The sequence below is a fragment of the Engystomops pustulosus genome, chromosome 9 (genome assembly GCF_040894005.1).
Source record: "Engystomops pustulosus chromosome 9, aEngPut4.maternal, whole genome shotgun sequence".
Taxonomy (NCBI): domain Eukaryota; kingdom Metazoa; phylum Chordata; class Amphibia; order Anura; family Leptodactylidae; genus Engystomops; species Engystomops pustulosus.
Window position 1 is genome coordinate 66,171,784 of NC_092419.1, and position 13,564 is coordinate 66,185,347.

The following is a 13,564-nucleotide window of genomic DNA, read 5'->3' on the forward strand; positions in this document are numbered from 1 at the left end:
CAAGTTCCGTTGCCCTTTTTGAACCTGAAAATTGTGTTAGTTTCTCTATGAGATAGTAAAAGAAGGTTCAAATTGAACAGCTGCTGTCAACGGCCATTCTAAGCTGAATGTGCGTGCTCTTGTCAGATCGCAGCAGCGATGCAGCTTAAGGCTTGGCAAGTACCAGCATGGGAGACTGGCTGGGAATCCCAAGTTCTGTTGACCTTTTTGAACCTGAAAATTGTGTTAGTTTCTCTATGAGATAGTAAAAGAAGGTTCAAATTGAGCAGCTGCTGTCAACGGCCATTCTAAGCTGAATGTGCCTGCTCTCGTCAGATCGCAGCAGCAATGCAGCTTAAGGCTTGGCAAGTACCAGCATGGGAGACTGGCTGGGAATCCCAAGTTCTGTTGACATTTTTGAACCTGAAAATTGTGTTAGTTTCTCTATGAGATAGTAAAAGAAGGTTCAAATTGAACAGCTGCTGTCAACGGCCATTCTACTAAGCTTAATGTGCCTGCTCTCGTCAGATCGCAGCAGCAATGCAGCTTAAGGCTTGGCAAGTACCAGCATGGGAGACTGGCTGGGAATCCCAAGTTCTGTTGACATTTTTGAACCTGAAAATTGTGTTAGTTTCTCTATGAGATAGTAAAAGAAGGTTCAAATTGAACAGCTGCTGTCAACGGCCATTCTAAGCTGAATGTGCCTGCTCTCGTCAGATCGCAGCAGCAATGCAGCTTAAGGCTTGGCAAGTACCAGCATGGGAGACTGGCTGGGAATCCCAAGTTCCGTTGACCTTTTTGAACCTGAAAATTGTGTTAGTTTCTCTATGAGATAGTAAAAGAAGGTTCAAATTGAACAGTTGCTGTCAACGGCCTTTCTAAGCTGAATGTGCGTGCTCTTGTCAGATCGCAGCAGCGATGCAGCTTAAGGCTTGGCAAGTACCAGCATGGGAGACTGGCTGCGAATCCCAACTTCCGTTGACCTTTTTGAACCTGAAAATTGTGTTAGTTTCTCTATGAGATAGTAAAAGAAGGTTCAAATTGAACAGCTGCTGTCAACGGCCATTCTAAGCTGAATGTGCGGGCTCTTGTCAGATCACAGCAGCGATGCAGCTTAAGGCTTGGCAAGTACCAGCATGGGAGACTGGCTGGGAATCCCAAGTTCTGTTGACCTTTTTGAACCTGAAAATTGTGTTAGTTTCTCTATGAGATAGTAAAAGAAGGTTCAAATTGAACAGTTGCTGTCAACGGCCATTCTAAGCTGAATGTGCCTCCTCTCGTCAGATCGCAGCAGCAATGCAGCTTAAGGCTTGGCAAGTACCAGCATGGGAGACTGGCTGGGAATCCCAAGTTCTGTTGACCTTTTTGAACCTGAAAATTGTGTTAGTTTCTCTATGAGATAGTAAAAGAAGGTTCAAATTGAACAACTGCTGTCAACGGCCATTCTAAGCTGAATGTGCGTGCTCTTGTCAGATCGCAGCAGCGATGCAGCTTAAGGCTTGGCAAGTACCAGCATGGGAGACTGGCTGCGAATCCCAAGTTCCGTTGACCTTTTTGAACCTGAAAATTGTGTTAGTTTCTCTATGAGATAGTAAAAGAAGGTTCAAATTGAACAGCTGCTGTCAACGGCCATTCTAAGCTGAATGTGCGTGCACTTGTCAGATCGCTGCAGCGATGCAGCTTAAGGCTTGGCAAGTACCAGCATGGGGGACTGGCTAGGAATCCCAAGTTCTGTTGACCTTTTTGAACCTGAAAATTGTGTTAGTTTCTCTATGAGATAGTAAAAGAAGGTTCAAATTGAACAGCTGCTGTCAACAACCATTCTAAGCTGAATGTGCCTGCTCTCGTCAGATCGCAGCAGCAATGCAGCTTAAGGCTTGGCAAGTACCAGCATGGGAGACTGGCTGGCAATCCCAAGTTCTGTTGACCTTTTTGAACCTGAAAATTGTGTTAGTTTCTCTATGAGATAGTAAAAGAAGGTTCAAATTGAACAGCTGCTGTCAACGGCCATTCTAAGCTGAATGTGCCTGCTCTCGTCAGATCGCAGCAGCAATGCAGCTTAAGGCTTGGCAAGTACCAGCATGGGAGACTGGCTGGGAATCCCAAGTTCCGTTGACCTTTTTGAACCTGAAAATTGTGTTAGTTTCTCTATGAGATAGTAAAAGAAGGTTCAAATTGAACAGTTGCTGTCAACGGCCTTTCTAAGCTGAATGTGCGTGCTCTTGTCAGATCGCAGCAGCGATGCAGCTTAAGGCTTGGCAAGTACCAGCATGGGAGACTGGCTGCGAATCCCAAGTTCCGTTGCCCTTTTTGAACCTGAAAATTGTGTTAGTTTCTCTATGAGATAGTAAAAGAAGGTTCAAATTGAACAGCTGCTGTCAACGGCCATTCTAAGCTGAATGTGCGTGCTCTTGTCAGATCGCAGCAGCGATGCAGCTTAAGGCTTGGCAAGTACCAGCATGGGAGACTGGCTGGGAATCCCAAGTTCTGTTGACCTTTTTGAACCTGAAAATTGTGTTAGTTTCTCTATGAGATAGTAAAAGAAGGTTCAAATTGAGCAGCTGCTGTCAACGGCCATTCTAAGCTGAATGTGCCTGCTCTCGTCAGATCGCAGCAGCAATGCAGCTTAAGGCTTGGCAAGTACCAGCATGGGAGACTGGCTGGGAATCCCAAGTTCTGTTGACCTTTTTGAACCTGAAAATTGTGTTAGTTTCTCTATGAGATAGTAAAAGAAGGTTCAAATTGAACAGTTGCTGTCAACGGCCATTCTAAGCTGAATGTGCCTCCTCTCGTCAGATCGCAGCAGCAATGCAGCATAAGGCTTGGCAAGTACCAGCATGGGAGACTGGCTGGGAATCCCAAGTTCTGTTGACCTTTTTGAACCTGAAAATTGTGTTAGTTTCTCTATGAGATAGTAAAAGAAGGTTCAAATTGAACAACTGCTGTCAACGGCCATTCTAAGCTGAATGTGCGTGCTCTTGTCAGATCGCAGCAGCGATGCAGCTTAAGGCTTGGCAAGTACCAGCATGGGAGACTGGCTGCGAATCCCAAGTTCCGTTGACCTTTTTGAACCTGAAAATTGTGTTAGTTTCTCTATGAGATAGTAAAAGAAGGTTCAAATTGAACAGCTGCTGTCAACGGCCATTCTAAGCTGAATGTGCGTGCACTTGTCAGATCGCTGCAGCGATGCAGCTTAAGGCTTGGCAAGTACCAGCATGGGGGACTGGCTAGGAATCCCAAGTTCTGTTGACCTTTTTGAACCTGAAAATTGTGTTAGTTTCTGTATGAGATAGTAAAAGAAGGTTCAAATTGAACAGCTGCTGTCAACAACCATTCTAAGCTGAATGTGCCTGCTCTCGTCAGATCGCAGCAGCAATGCAGCTTAAGGCTTGGCAAGTACCAGCATGGGAGACTGGCTGGCAATCCCAAGTTCTGTTGACCTTTTTGAACCTGAAAATTGTGTTAGTTTCTCTATGAGATAGTAAAAGAAGGTTCAAATTGAACAGCTGCTGTCAACGGCCATTCTAAGCTGAATGTGCCTGCTCTCGTCAGATCGCAGCAGCAATGCAGCTTAAGGCTTGGCAAGTACCAGCAAGGGAGACTGGCTGGGAATCCCAAGTTCTGTTGACCTTTTTGAACCTGAAAATTGTGTTAGTTTCTCTATGAGATAGTAAAAGAAGGTTCAAATTGAACAGCTGCTGTCAACGGCCATTCTAAGCTGCATGTGCGTGCTCTTGTCAGATCGCAGCAGCAATGCAGCTTAAGGCTTGGCAAGTACCAGCATGGGAGACTGGCTGGGAATCCCAAGTTCCGTTGACCTTTTTGAACCTAAAAAATTGTGTTAGTTTCTCTATGAGATAGTAAAAGAAGGTTCAAATTGAACAGCTGCTGTCAACGGCCATTCTAAGCTGAATGTGCCTGCTCTCGTCAGATCGCAGCAGCAATGCAGCTTAAGGCTTGGCAAGTACCAGCATGGGAGACTGGCTGGGAATCCCAAGTTCTGTTGACCATTTTGAACCTGAAAATTGTTAGTTTCTCTGTCAAAGATGGTAAAAGAAGGTTCAAATTGAAGTGCTGCTGTCAACGGCCATTCTAAGCTGAATGTGCCTGCTCTCGTCAGATCGCAGCAGCAATGCAGCTTAAGGCTTGGCAAGTACCAGCATGGGAGACTGGCTGCGAATCCCAAGTTCCGTTGACCTTTTTGAACCTGAAAATTGTGTTAGTTTCTCTATGAGATAGTAAAAGAAGGTTCAAATTGAACAGCTGCTGTCAACGGCCATTCTAAGCTGAATGTGCCTGCTCTCGTCAGATCGCAGCAGCAATGCAGCTTAAGGCTTGGCAAGTACCAGCATGGGAGACTGGCTGGCAATCCCAAGTTCCGTTGACCTTTTTGAACCTGAAAATTGTGTTAGTTTCTCTATGAGATAGTAAAAGAAGGTTCAAATTGAACAGCTGCTGTCAACGGCCATTCTAAGCTGAATGTGTGTGCTCTTGTCAGATCGCAGCAGCGATGCAGCTTAAGGCTTGGCAAGTACCAGCATGGGAGACTGGCTGGGAATCCCAAGTTCTGTTGACCTTTTTGAACCTGAAAATTTTGTTAGTTTCTCTATGAGATAGTAAAAGAAGGTTCAAATTGAACAGCTGCTGTCAACGGCCATTCTAAGCTGAATGTGCCTGCTCTCGTCAGATCGCAGCAGCAATGCAGCTTAAGGCTTGGCAAGTTCCAGCATGGGAGACTAGCTGGGAATCCGAAGTTCCGTTGACCTTTTTGAACCTGAAAATTGTGTTAGTTTCTCTATGAGATAGTAAAAGAAGGTTCAAATTGAACAGCTGCTGTCAACAACCATTCTAAGCTGAATGTGCCTGCTCTGGTCAGATCGCAGCAGCAATGCAGCTTAAGGCTTGGCAAGTACCAGCATGGGAGACTGGCTGGGAATCCCAAGTTCTGTTGACATTTTTGAACCTGAAAATTGTGTTAGTTTCTCTATGAGATAGTAAAAGAAGGTTCAAATTGAACAGCTGCTGTCAACGGCCATTCTACTAAGCTTAATGTGCCTGCTCTCGTCAGATCGCAGCAGCAATGCAGCTTAAGGCTTGGCAAGTACCAGCATGGGAGACTGGCTGCGAATCCCAACTTCCGTTGACCTTTTTGAACCTGAAAATTGTGTTAGTTTCTCTATGAGATAGTAAAAGAAGGTTCAAATTGAACAGCTGCTGTCAACGGCCTTTCTAAGCTGAATGTGGGTGCTCTTGTCAGATCGCAGCAGCGATGCAGCTTAAGGCTTGGCAAGTACCAGCATGGGAGACTGGCTGCAAATCCCAAGTTCCGTTGACCTTTTTGAACCTGAAAATTGTGTTAGTTTCTCTATGAGATAGTAAAAGAAGGTTCAAATTGAACAGCTGCTGTCAACGGCCATTCTAAGCTGAATGTGCGGGCTCTTGTCAGATCGCAGCAGCGATGCAGCTTAAGGCTTGGCAAGTACCAGCATGGGAGACTGGCTGGGAATCCCAAGTTCTGTTGACCTTTTTGAACCTGAAAATTGTGTTAGTTTCTCTATGAGATAGTAAAAGAAGGTTCAAATTGAACAGTTGCTGTCAACGGCCATTCTAAGCTGAATGTGCCTGCTCTCGTCAGATCGCAGCAGCAATGCAGCTTAAGCCTTGGCAAGTACCAGCATGGGAGACTGGCTGGGAATCCCAAGTTCCGTTGACATTTTTGAACCTGAAAATTGTGTTAGTTTCTCTATGAGATAGTAAAAGAAGGTTCAAAATGAACAGTTGCTGTCAACTGCCATTCTAAGCTGAATGTGCATGCTCTCGTCAGATCGCAGCAGCAATGCAGCTTAAGGCTTGGCAAGTACCAGCATGGGAGACTGGCTGGGAATCATAAGTTCCGTTGACCTTTTTTTAACCTTAAAATTGTGTTAGTTTCTCTATGAGATAGTAAAAGAAGGTTCAAATTGAACAGCTGCTGTCAACGGCCATTCTAAGCTGAATGTGCATGCTCTTGTCAGATCGCAGCAGCGTTGCAGCTTAAGGCTTGGCAAGTACCAGCATGGGAGACTGGCTGGGAATCCCAAGTTCTGTTGACCTTTTTGAACCTGAAAATTGTGTTAGTTTCTCTATGAGATAGTAAAAGAAAGTAGAAATTAGGCAGCTGCTGTCAACGGCCATTCTAAGCTGAATGTGCCTGCTCTTGTCAGATCGCAGCAGCAATGCAGCTTAAGGCTTGGCAAGTACCAGCATGGGAGACTGGCTGCGAATCCCAAGTTCCGTTGACCTTTTTGAACCTGAAAATTGTGTTAGTTTCTCTATGAGATAGTAAAAGAAGGTTCAAATTGAACAGCTGCTGTCAACGGCCATTCTAAGCTGAATGTGCCTGCTCTCGTCAGATCGCAGCAGCAATGCAGCTTAAGGCTTGTCAAGTTCCAGCATGGGAGACTAGCTGGGAATCCCAAGTTCCGTTGACCTTTTTGAACCTGAAAATTGTGTTAGTTTCTCTATGAGATAGTAAAAGAAGGTTCAAATTGAACAGCTGCTGTCAACAACCATTCTAAGCTGAATGTGCCTGCTCTGGTCAGATCGCAGCAGCAATGCAGCTTAAGGCTTGGCAAGTACCAGCATGGGAGACTGGCTGGGAATCCCAAGTTCTGTTGACCTTTTTGAACCTTAAAATTGTGTTAGTTTCTCTATGAGATAGTAAAAGAAGGTTCAAATTGAACAGCTGCTGTCAACGGCCATTCTAAGCTGAATGTGCATGCTCTTGTCAGATCGCAGCAGTGTTGCAGCTTAAGGCTTGGCAAGTACCAGCATGGGAGACTGGCTGGGAATCCCAAGTTCTGTTGACCTTTTTGAACCTGAAAATTGTGTTAGTTTCTCTATGAGATAGTAAAAGAAAGTAGAAATTAGGCAGCTGCTGTCAACGGCCATTCTAAGCTGAATGTGCCTGCTCTCGTCAGATCGCAGCAGCAATGCAGCTTAAGGCTTGGCAAGTACCAGCATGGGAGACTGGCTGGGAATCCCAAGTTCCGTTGACCTTTTTGAACCTGAAAATTGTGTTAGTTTCTCTATGAGATAGTAAAAGAAGGTTCAAAATGAACAGCTGCTGTCAACAGCCATTCTAAGCTGAATGCGCGTGCGCTTGTCGGATCGCAGCAGCGATGCAGCTTAAGGATGGGTAAGTACCAGCATGGGAGACTGGCTGCGAATCCCAAGTTCCGTTGACCTTTTTGAACCTGAAAATTGTGTTAGTTTCTCTATGAGATAGTAAAAGAAGGTTCAAATTGAACAGCTGCTGTCAACGGCCATTCTAAGCTGAATGTGTGTGCTCTTGTCAGATCGCAGCAGCGTTGCAGCTTAAGGCTTGGCAAGTACCAGCATGGGAGACTGGCTGGGAATCCCAAGTTCTGTTGACCTTTTTGAACCTGAAAATTATGTTAGTTTCTCTATGAGATAGTAAAAGAAGGTTCAAATTGAACAGCTGCTGTCAACGGCCATTCTAAGCTGAATGTGCCTGTTCTCGTCAGATCGCAGCAGCAATGCAGCTTAAGGCTTGGCAAGTACCAGCATGGGAGACTGGCTGGGAATCCCAAGTTCCGTTGACCTTTTTGAACCTGAAAATTGTGTTAGTTTCTCTATGAGATAGTAAAAGAAGGTTCAAATTGAACAGCTGCTTTCAACGGCCATTCTAAGCTGAATGTGCCTGCTCTCCTCAGATCGCAGCAGCAATGCAGCTTAAGGCTTGGCAAGTACCAGCATGGGAGACTGTCTGGAAATCCCAAGTTCTGTTGACCTTTTTGAACCTGAAAATTGTGTTAGTTTCTCTATGAGATAGTAAAAGAAGGTTCAAATTGAACAGCTGCTGTCAACGGCCATTCTAAGCTGAATGTGCCTGCTCTCGTCAGATCGCAGCAGCAATGCAGCTTAAGGCTTGGCAAGTACCAGCATGGGAGACTGGCTGCGAATCCCAAGTTCCGTTGACCTTTTTGAACCTGAAAATTGTGTTAGTTTCTCTATGAGATAGTAAAAGAAGGTTCAAATTGAACAGCTGCTGTCAACGGCCATTCTAAGCTGAATGTGCCTGCTCTCGTCAGATAACTGCAGCAATGCAGCTTAAGGCTTGGCAAGTACCAGCATGGGAGACTGGCTGGCAATCCCAAGTTCCGTTGCCCTTTTTGAACCTGAAAATTGTGTTAGTTTCTCTATGAGATAGTAAAAGAAGGTTCAAATTGAACAGCTGCTGTCAACGGCCATTCTAAGCTGAATGTGCGTGCTCTTGTCAGATCGCAGCAGCAATGCAGCTTAAGGCTTGGCAAGTACCAGCATGGGAGACTGGCTGGGAATCCCAAGTTCTGTTGACCTTTTTGAACCTGAAAATTGTGTTAGTTTCTCTATGAGATAGTAAAAGAAGGTTCAAATTGAACAGCTGCTGTCAACGGCCATTCTAAGCTGAATGTGCCTGCTCTCGTCAGATCGCAGCAGCAATGCAGCTTAAGGCTTGGCAAGTACCAGCATGGGAGACTGGCTGGGAATCCCAAGTTCTGTTGACATTTTTGAACCTGAAAATTGTGTTAGTTTCTCTATGAGATAGTAAAAGAAGGTTCAAATTGAACAGCTGCTGTCAACGGCCATTCTAAGCTGAATGTGCCTGCTCTCGTCAGATCGCAGCAGCAATGCAGCTTAAGGCTTGGCAAGTACCAGCATGGGAGACTGGCTGGGAATCCCAAGTTCCTTTGACCTTTTTGAACCTGAAAATTGTGTTAGTTTCTCTATGAGATAGTAAAAGAAGGTTCAAATTGAACAGTTGCTGTCAACAGCCTTTCTAAGCTGAATGTGCGTGCTCTTGTCAGATCGCAGCAGCGATGCAGCGATGCAGCGATGCAGCTTAAGGCTTGGCAAGTACCAGCATGGGAGACTGGCTGCGAATCCCAACTTCCGTTGACCTTTTTGAACCTGAAAATTGTGTTAGTTTCTCTATGAGATAGTAAAAGAAGGTTCAAATTGAACAGCTGCTGTCAATGGCCATTCTAAGCTGAATGTGCGGGCTCTTGTCAGATCGCAGCAGCGATGCAGCTTAAGGCTTGGCAACTACCAGCATGGGAGACTGGCTGGCAATCCCAAGTTCTGTTGACCTTTTTGAACCTGAAAATTGTGTTAGTTTCTCTATGAGATAGTAAAAGAAGGTTCAAATTGAACAGCTGCTGTCAACGGCCATTCTAAGCTGAACATGCCTGCTCTCGTCAGATCGCAGCAGCAATGCAGCTTAAGGCTTGGCAAGTACCAGCATGGGAGACTGGCTGGGAATCCCAAGTTCCGTTGACCTTTTTGAACCTGAAAATTGTGTTAGTTTCTCTATGAGATAGTAAAAGAAGGTTCAAATTGAACAGCTGCTGTCAACGGCCATTCTAAGCTGAATGTGCCTCCTCTCGTCAGATCGCAGCAGCAATGCAGCTTAAGGCTTGGCAAGTACCAGCATGGGAGACTGGCTGGGAATCCCAAGTTCTGTTGACCTTTTTGAACCTGAAAATTGTGTTAGTTTCTCTATGAGATAGTAAAAGAAGGTTCAAATTGAACAACTGCTGTCAACGGCCATTCTAAGCTGAATGTGCGTGCTCTTGTCAGATCGCAGCAGCGATGCAGCTTAAGGCTTGGCAAGTACCAGCATGGGAGACTGGCTGGGAATCCCAAGTTCCGTTGACCTTTTTGAACCTGAAAATTGTGTTAGTTTCTCTATGAGATAGTAAAAGAAGGTTCAAATTGAACTGCTGCTGTCAACGGCCATTCTAAGCTGAATGTGCCTGCTCTCGTCAGATCGCAGCAGCAATGCAGCTTAAGGCTTGGCAAGTACCAGCATGGGAGACTGGCTGCAAATCCCAAGTTCCGTTGACCTTTTTGAACCTGAAAATTGTGTTAGTTTCTCTATGAGATAGTAAAAGAAGGTTCAAATTGAACAGCTGCTGTCAACGGCCATTCTAAGCTGAATGTGCGTGCTCTTGTCAGTTCGCAGCAGCGATGCAGCTTAAGGCTTGGCAAGTACCAGCATGGGAGACTGGCTGGGAATCCCAAGTTCTGTTGACCTTTTTGAACCTGAAAATTGTGTTAGTTTCTCTATGAGATAGTAAAAGAAGGTTCAAATTGAACAGCTGCTGTCAACGGCCGTTCTAAGCTGAATGTGCCTGCTCTCGTCAGATCGCAGCAGCAATGCAGCTTAAGGCTTGGCAAGTACCAGCATGGGAGACTAGCTGGGAATCCCAAGTTCTGTTGACCTTTTTGAACCTGAAAATTGTGTTAGTTTCTCTATGAGATAGTAAAAGAAGGTTCAAATTGAACAGCTGCTGTCAACGGCCATTCTAAGCTGAATGTGCCTGCTCTCGTCAGATCGCAGCAGCAATGCAGCTTAAGGCTTGGCAAGTACCAGCATGGGAGACTGGCTGGGAATCCCAAGTTCTGTTGACATTTTTGAACCTGAAAATTGTGTTAGTTTCTCTATGAGATAGTAAAAGAAGGTTCAAATTGAACAGCTGCTGTCAACGGCCAATCTACTAAGCTTAATGTGCCTGCTCTCGTCAGATCGCAGCAGCAATGCAGCTTAAGGCTTGGCAAGTACCAGCATGGGAGACTGGCTGGGAATCCCAAGTTCTGTTGACATTTTTGAACCTGAAAATTGTGTTAGTTTCTCTATGAGATAGTAAAAGAAGGTTCAAATTGAACAGCTGCTGTCAACGGCCATTCTAAGCTGAATGTGCCTGCTCTCGTCAGATAACTGCAGCAATGCAGCTTAAGGCTTGGCAAGTACCAGCATGGGAGACTGGCTGGCAATCCCAAGTTCCGTTGCCCTTTTTGAACCTGAAAATTGTGTTAGTTTCTCTATGAGATAGTAAAAGAAGGTTCAAATTGAACAGCTGCTGTCAACGGCCATTCTAAGCTGAATGTGCGTGCTCTTGTCAGATCGCAGCAGCGATGCAGCTTAAGGCTTGGCAAGTACCAGCATGGGAGACTGGCTGGGAATCCCAAGTTCTGTTTACCTTTTTGAACCTGAAAATTGTGTTAGTTTCTCTATGAGATAGTAAAAGAAGGTTCAAATTGAACAGCTGCTGTCAACGGCCATTCTAAGCTGAATGTGCCTGCTCTCGTCAGATCGCAGCAGCAATGCAGCTTAAGGCTTGGCAAGTACCAGCATGGGAGACTGGCTGGGAATCCCAAGTTCCTTTGACCTTTTTGAACCTGAAAATTGTGTTAGTTTCTCTATGAGATAGTAAAAGAAGGTTCAAATTGAACAGTTGCTGTCAACAGCCTTTCTAAGCTGAATGTGCGTGCTCTTGTCAGATCGCAGCAGCGATGCAGCTTAAGGCTTGGCAAGTACCAGCATGGGAGACTGGCTGCAAATCCCAAGTTCCGTTGACCTTTTTGAACCTGAAAATTGTGTTAGTTTCTCTATGAGATAGTAAAAGAAGGTTCAAATTGAACAGCTGCTGTCAACGGCCATTCTAAGCTGAATGTGCGTGCTCTTGTCAGTTCGCAGCAGCGATGCAGCTTAAGGCTTGGCAAGTACCAGCATGGGAGACTGGCTGGGAATCCCAAGTTCTGTTGACCTTTTTGAACCTGAAAATTGTGTTAGTTTCTCTATGAGATAGTAAAAGAAGGTTCAAATTGAACAGCTGCTGTCAACGGCCGTTCTAAGCTGAATGTGCCTGCTCTCGTCAGATCGCAGCAGCAATGCAGCTTAAGGCTTGGCAAGTACCAGCATGGGAGACTAGCTGGGAATCCCAAGTTCTGTTGACCTTTTTGAACCTGAAAATTGTGTTAGTTTCTCTATGAGATAGTAAAAGAAGGTTCAAATTGAACAGCTGCTGTCAACGGCCATTCTAAGCTGAATGTGCCTGCTCTCGTCAGATCGCAGCAGCAATGCAGCTTAAGGCTTGGCAAGTACCAGCATGGGAGACTGGCTGGGAATCCCAAGTTCTGTTGACATTTTTGAACCTGAAAATTGTGTTAGTTTCTCTATGAGATAGTAAAAGAAGGTTCAAATTGAACAGCTGCTGTCAACGGCCAATTTACTAAGCTTAATGTGCCTGCTCTCGTCAGATCGCAGCAGCAATGCAGCTTAAGGCTTGGCAAGTACCAGCATGGGAGACTGGCTGGGAATCCCAAGTTCCGTTGACCTTTTTGAACCTGAAAATTGTGTTAGTTTCTCTATGAGATAGTAAAAGAAGGTTCAAATTGAACAGCTGCTGTCAACGGCCATTCTAAGCTGAATGTGCCTGCTCTCGTCAGATCGCAGCAGCAATGCAGCTTAAGGCTTGGCAAGTACCAGCATGGGAGACTGGCTGGGAATCCCAAGTTCTGTTGACATTTTTGAACCTGAAAATTGTGTTAGTTTCTCTATGAGATAGTAAAAGAAGGTTCAAATTGAACAGCTGCTGTCAACGGCCATTCTACTAAGCTTAATGTGCCCGCTCTCGTCAGATCGCAGCAGCAATGCAGCTTAAGGCTTGGCAAGTACCAGCATGCTCTCGTCAGATCGCAGCAGCAATGCAGCTTAAGGCTTGGCAAGTACCAGCATGGGAGACTGGCTGGGAATCCCAAGTTCTGTTGACATTTTTGAACCTGAAAATTGTGTTAGTTTCTCTATGAGATAGTAAAAGAAGGTTCAAATTGAACAGCTGCTGTCAACGGCCAATCTACTAAGCTTAATGTGCCTGCTCTCGTCAGATCGCAGCAGCAATGCAGCTTAAGGCTTGGCAAGTACCAGCATGGGAGACTGGCTGGGAATCCCAAGTTCCGTTGACCTTTTTGAACCTGAAAATTGTGTTAGTTTCTCTATGAGATAGTAAAAGAAGGTTCAAATTGAACAGCTGCTGTCAACGGCCATTCTAAGCTGAATGTGCCTGCTCTCGTCAGATCGCAGCAGCAATGCAGCTTAAGGCTTGGCAAGTACCAGCATGGGAGACTGGCTGGGAATCCCAAGTTCTGTTGACATTTTTGAACCTGAAAATTGTGTTAGTTTCTCTATGAGATAGTAAAAGAAGGTTCAAATTGAACAGCTGCTGTCAACGGCCATTCTACTAAGCTTAATGTGCCCGCTCTCGTCAGATCGCAGCAGCAATGCAGCTTAAGGCTTGGCAAGTACCAGCATGGGAGACTGGCTGGGAATCCCAAGTTCTGTTGACCTTTTTGAACCTGAAAATTGTGTTAGTTTCTCTATGAGATAGTAAAAGAAGGTTCAAATTGAACAGCTGCTGTCAACGGCCATTCTAAGCTGAATGTGCCTGCTCTCGTCAGATAACTGCAGCAATGCAGCTTAAGGCTTGGCAAGTACCAGCATGGGAGACTGGCTGGCAATCCCAAGTTCCGTTGCCCTTTTTGAACCTGAAAATTGTGTTAGTTTCTCTATGAGATAGTAAAAGAAGGTTCAAATTGAACAGCTGCTGTCAACGGCCATTCTAAGCTGAATGTGCGTGCTCTTGTCAGATCGCAGCAGCGATGCAGCTTAAGGCTTGGCAAGTACCAGCATGGGAGACTGGCTGGGAATCCCAAGTTCTGTTTACCTTTTTGAACCTGAAAATTGTGTTAGTTTCTCTATGAG

General features: G+C 45.3%; 30 pseudogenes; all 30 read left to right on the top strand.

Annotated features, from left to right (window-relative positions):
- Positions 1-85: 85 nt before the first annotated feature.
- Positions 86-204, top strand: LOC140097238 (5S ribosomal RNA; annotated as a pseudogene).
- A 451-nt stretch (positions 205-655) lies between these two features.
- Positions 656-774, top strand: LOC140099163 (5S ribosomal RNA; annotated as a pseudogene).
- A 448-nt stretch (positions 775-1,222) lies between these two features.
- LOC140097277 (5S ribosomal RNA) lies at positions 1,223-1,341 on the top strand (annotated as a pseudogene).
- Positions 1,342-1,978: 637 nt separating this feature from the next.
- On the top strand, positions 1,979-2,097 carry LOC140099164 (5S ribosomal RNA; annotated as a pseudogene).
- A 259-nt stretch (positions 2,098-2,356) lies between these two features.
- LOC140097240 (5S ribosomal RNA) lies at positions 2,357-2,475 on the top strand (annotated as a pseudogene).
- Positions 2,476-2,545: 70 nt separating this feature from the next.
- On the top strand, positions 2,546-2,664 carry LOC140079989 (5S ribosomal RNA; annotated as a pseudogene).
- Positions 2,665-3,490: 826 nt separating this feature from the next.
- On the top strand, positions 3,491-3,609 carry LOC140087817 (5S ribosomal RNA; annotated as a pseudogene).
- A 70-nt stretch (positions 3,610-3,679) lies between these two features.
- LOC140098581 (5S ribosomal RNA) lies at positions 3,680-3,798 on the top strand (annotated as a pseudogene).
- A 71-nt stretch (positions 3,799-3,869) lies between these two features.
- On the top strand, positions 3,870-3,988 carry LOC140079990 (5S ribosomal RNA; annotated as a pseudogene).
- Positions 3,989-4,058: 70 nt separating this feature from the next.
- LOC140088297 (5S ribosomal RNA) lies at positions 4,059-4,177 on the top strand (annotated as a pseudogene).
- A 70-nt stretch (positions 4,178-4,247) lies between these two features.
- On the top strand, positions 4,248-4,366 carry LOC140094378 (5S ribosomal RNA; annotated as a pseudogene).
- A 259-nt stretch (positions 4,367-4,625) lies between these two features.
- On the top strand, positions 4,626-4,744 carry LOC140098199 (5S ribosomal RNA; annotated as a pseudogene).
- Positions 4,745-6,141: 1,397 nt separating this feature from the next.
- On the top strand, positions 6,142-6,260 carry LOC140097003 (5S ribosomal RNA; annotated as a pseudogene).
- A 70-nt stretch (positions 6,261-6,330) lies between these two features.
- Positions 6,331-6,449, top strand: LOC140095063 (5S ribosomal RNA; annotated as a pseudogene).
- Positions 6,450-6,897: 448 nt separating this feature from the next.
- On the top strand, positions 6,898-7,016 carry LOC140099165 (5S ribosomal RNA; annotated as a pseudogene).
- Positions 7,017-7,464: 448 nt separating this feature from the next.
- LOC140083132 (5S ribosomal RNA) lies at positions 7,465-7,583 on the top strand (annotated as a pseudogene).
- Positions 7,584-7,653: 70 nt separating this feature from the next.
- On the top strand, positions 7,654-7,772 carry LOC140097038 (5S ribosomal RNA; annotated as a pseudogene).
- Positions 7,773-7,842: 70 nt separating this feature from the next.
- LOC140088298 (5S ribosomal RNA) lies at positions 7,843-7,961 on the top strand (annotated as a pseudogene).
- Positions 7,962-8,220: 259 nt separating this feature from the next.
- LOC140097766 (5S ribosomal RNA) lies at positions 8,221-8,339 on the top strand (annotated as a pseudogene).
- Positions 8,340-8,598: 259 nt separating this feature from the next.
- On the top strand, positions 8,599-8,717 carry LOC140092486 (5S ribosomal RNA; annotated as a pseudogene).
- Positions 8,718-9,181: 464 nt separating this feature from the next.
- Positions 9,182-9,300, top strand: LOC140081734 (5S ribosomal RNA; annotated as a pseudogene).
- A 70-nt stretch (positions 9,301-9,370) lies between these two features.
- Positions 9,371-9,489, top strand: LOC140097278 (5S ribosomal RNA; annotated as a pseudogene).
- Positions 9,490-9,559: 70 nt separating this feature from the next.
- Positions 9,560-9,678, top strand: LOC140095936 (5S ribosomal RNA; annotated as a pseudogene).
- Positions 9,679-9,748: 70 nt separating this feature from the next.
- LOC140096699 (5S ribosomal RNA) lies at positions 9,749-9,867 on the top strand (annotated as a pseudogene).
- Positions 9,868-10,126: 259 nt separating this feature from the next.
- Positions 10,127-10,245, top strand: LOC140086478 (5S ribosomal RNA; annotated as a pseudogene).
- Positions 10,246-11,074: 829 nt separating this feature from the next.
- Positions 11,075-11,193, top strand: LOC140092487 (5S ribosomal RNA; annotated as a pseudogene).
- Positions 11,194-11,641: 448 nt separating this feature from the next.
- Positions 11,642-11,760, top strand: LOC140086479 (5S ribosomal RNA; annotated as a pseudogene).
- A 70-nt stretch (positions 11,761-11,830) lies between these two features.
- On the top strand, positions 11,831-11,949 carry LOC140083320 (5S ribosomal RNA; annotated as a pseudogene).
- A 262-nt stretch (positions 11,950-12,211) lies between these two features.
- Positions 12,212-12,330, top strand: LOC140083321 (5S ribosomal RNA; annotated as a pseudogene).
- Positions 12,331-12,838: 508 nt separating this feature from the next.
- On the top strand, positions 12,839-12,957 carry LOC140083322 (5S ribosomal RNA; annotated as a pseudogene).
- Positions 12,958-13,564: the final 607 nt, after the last annotated feature.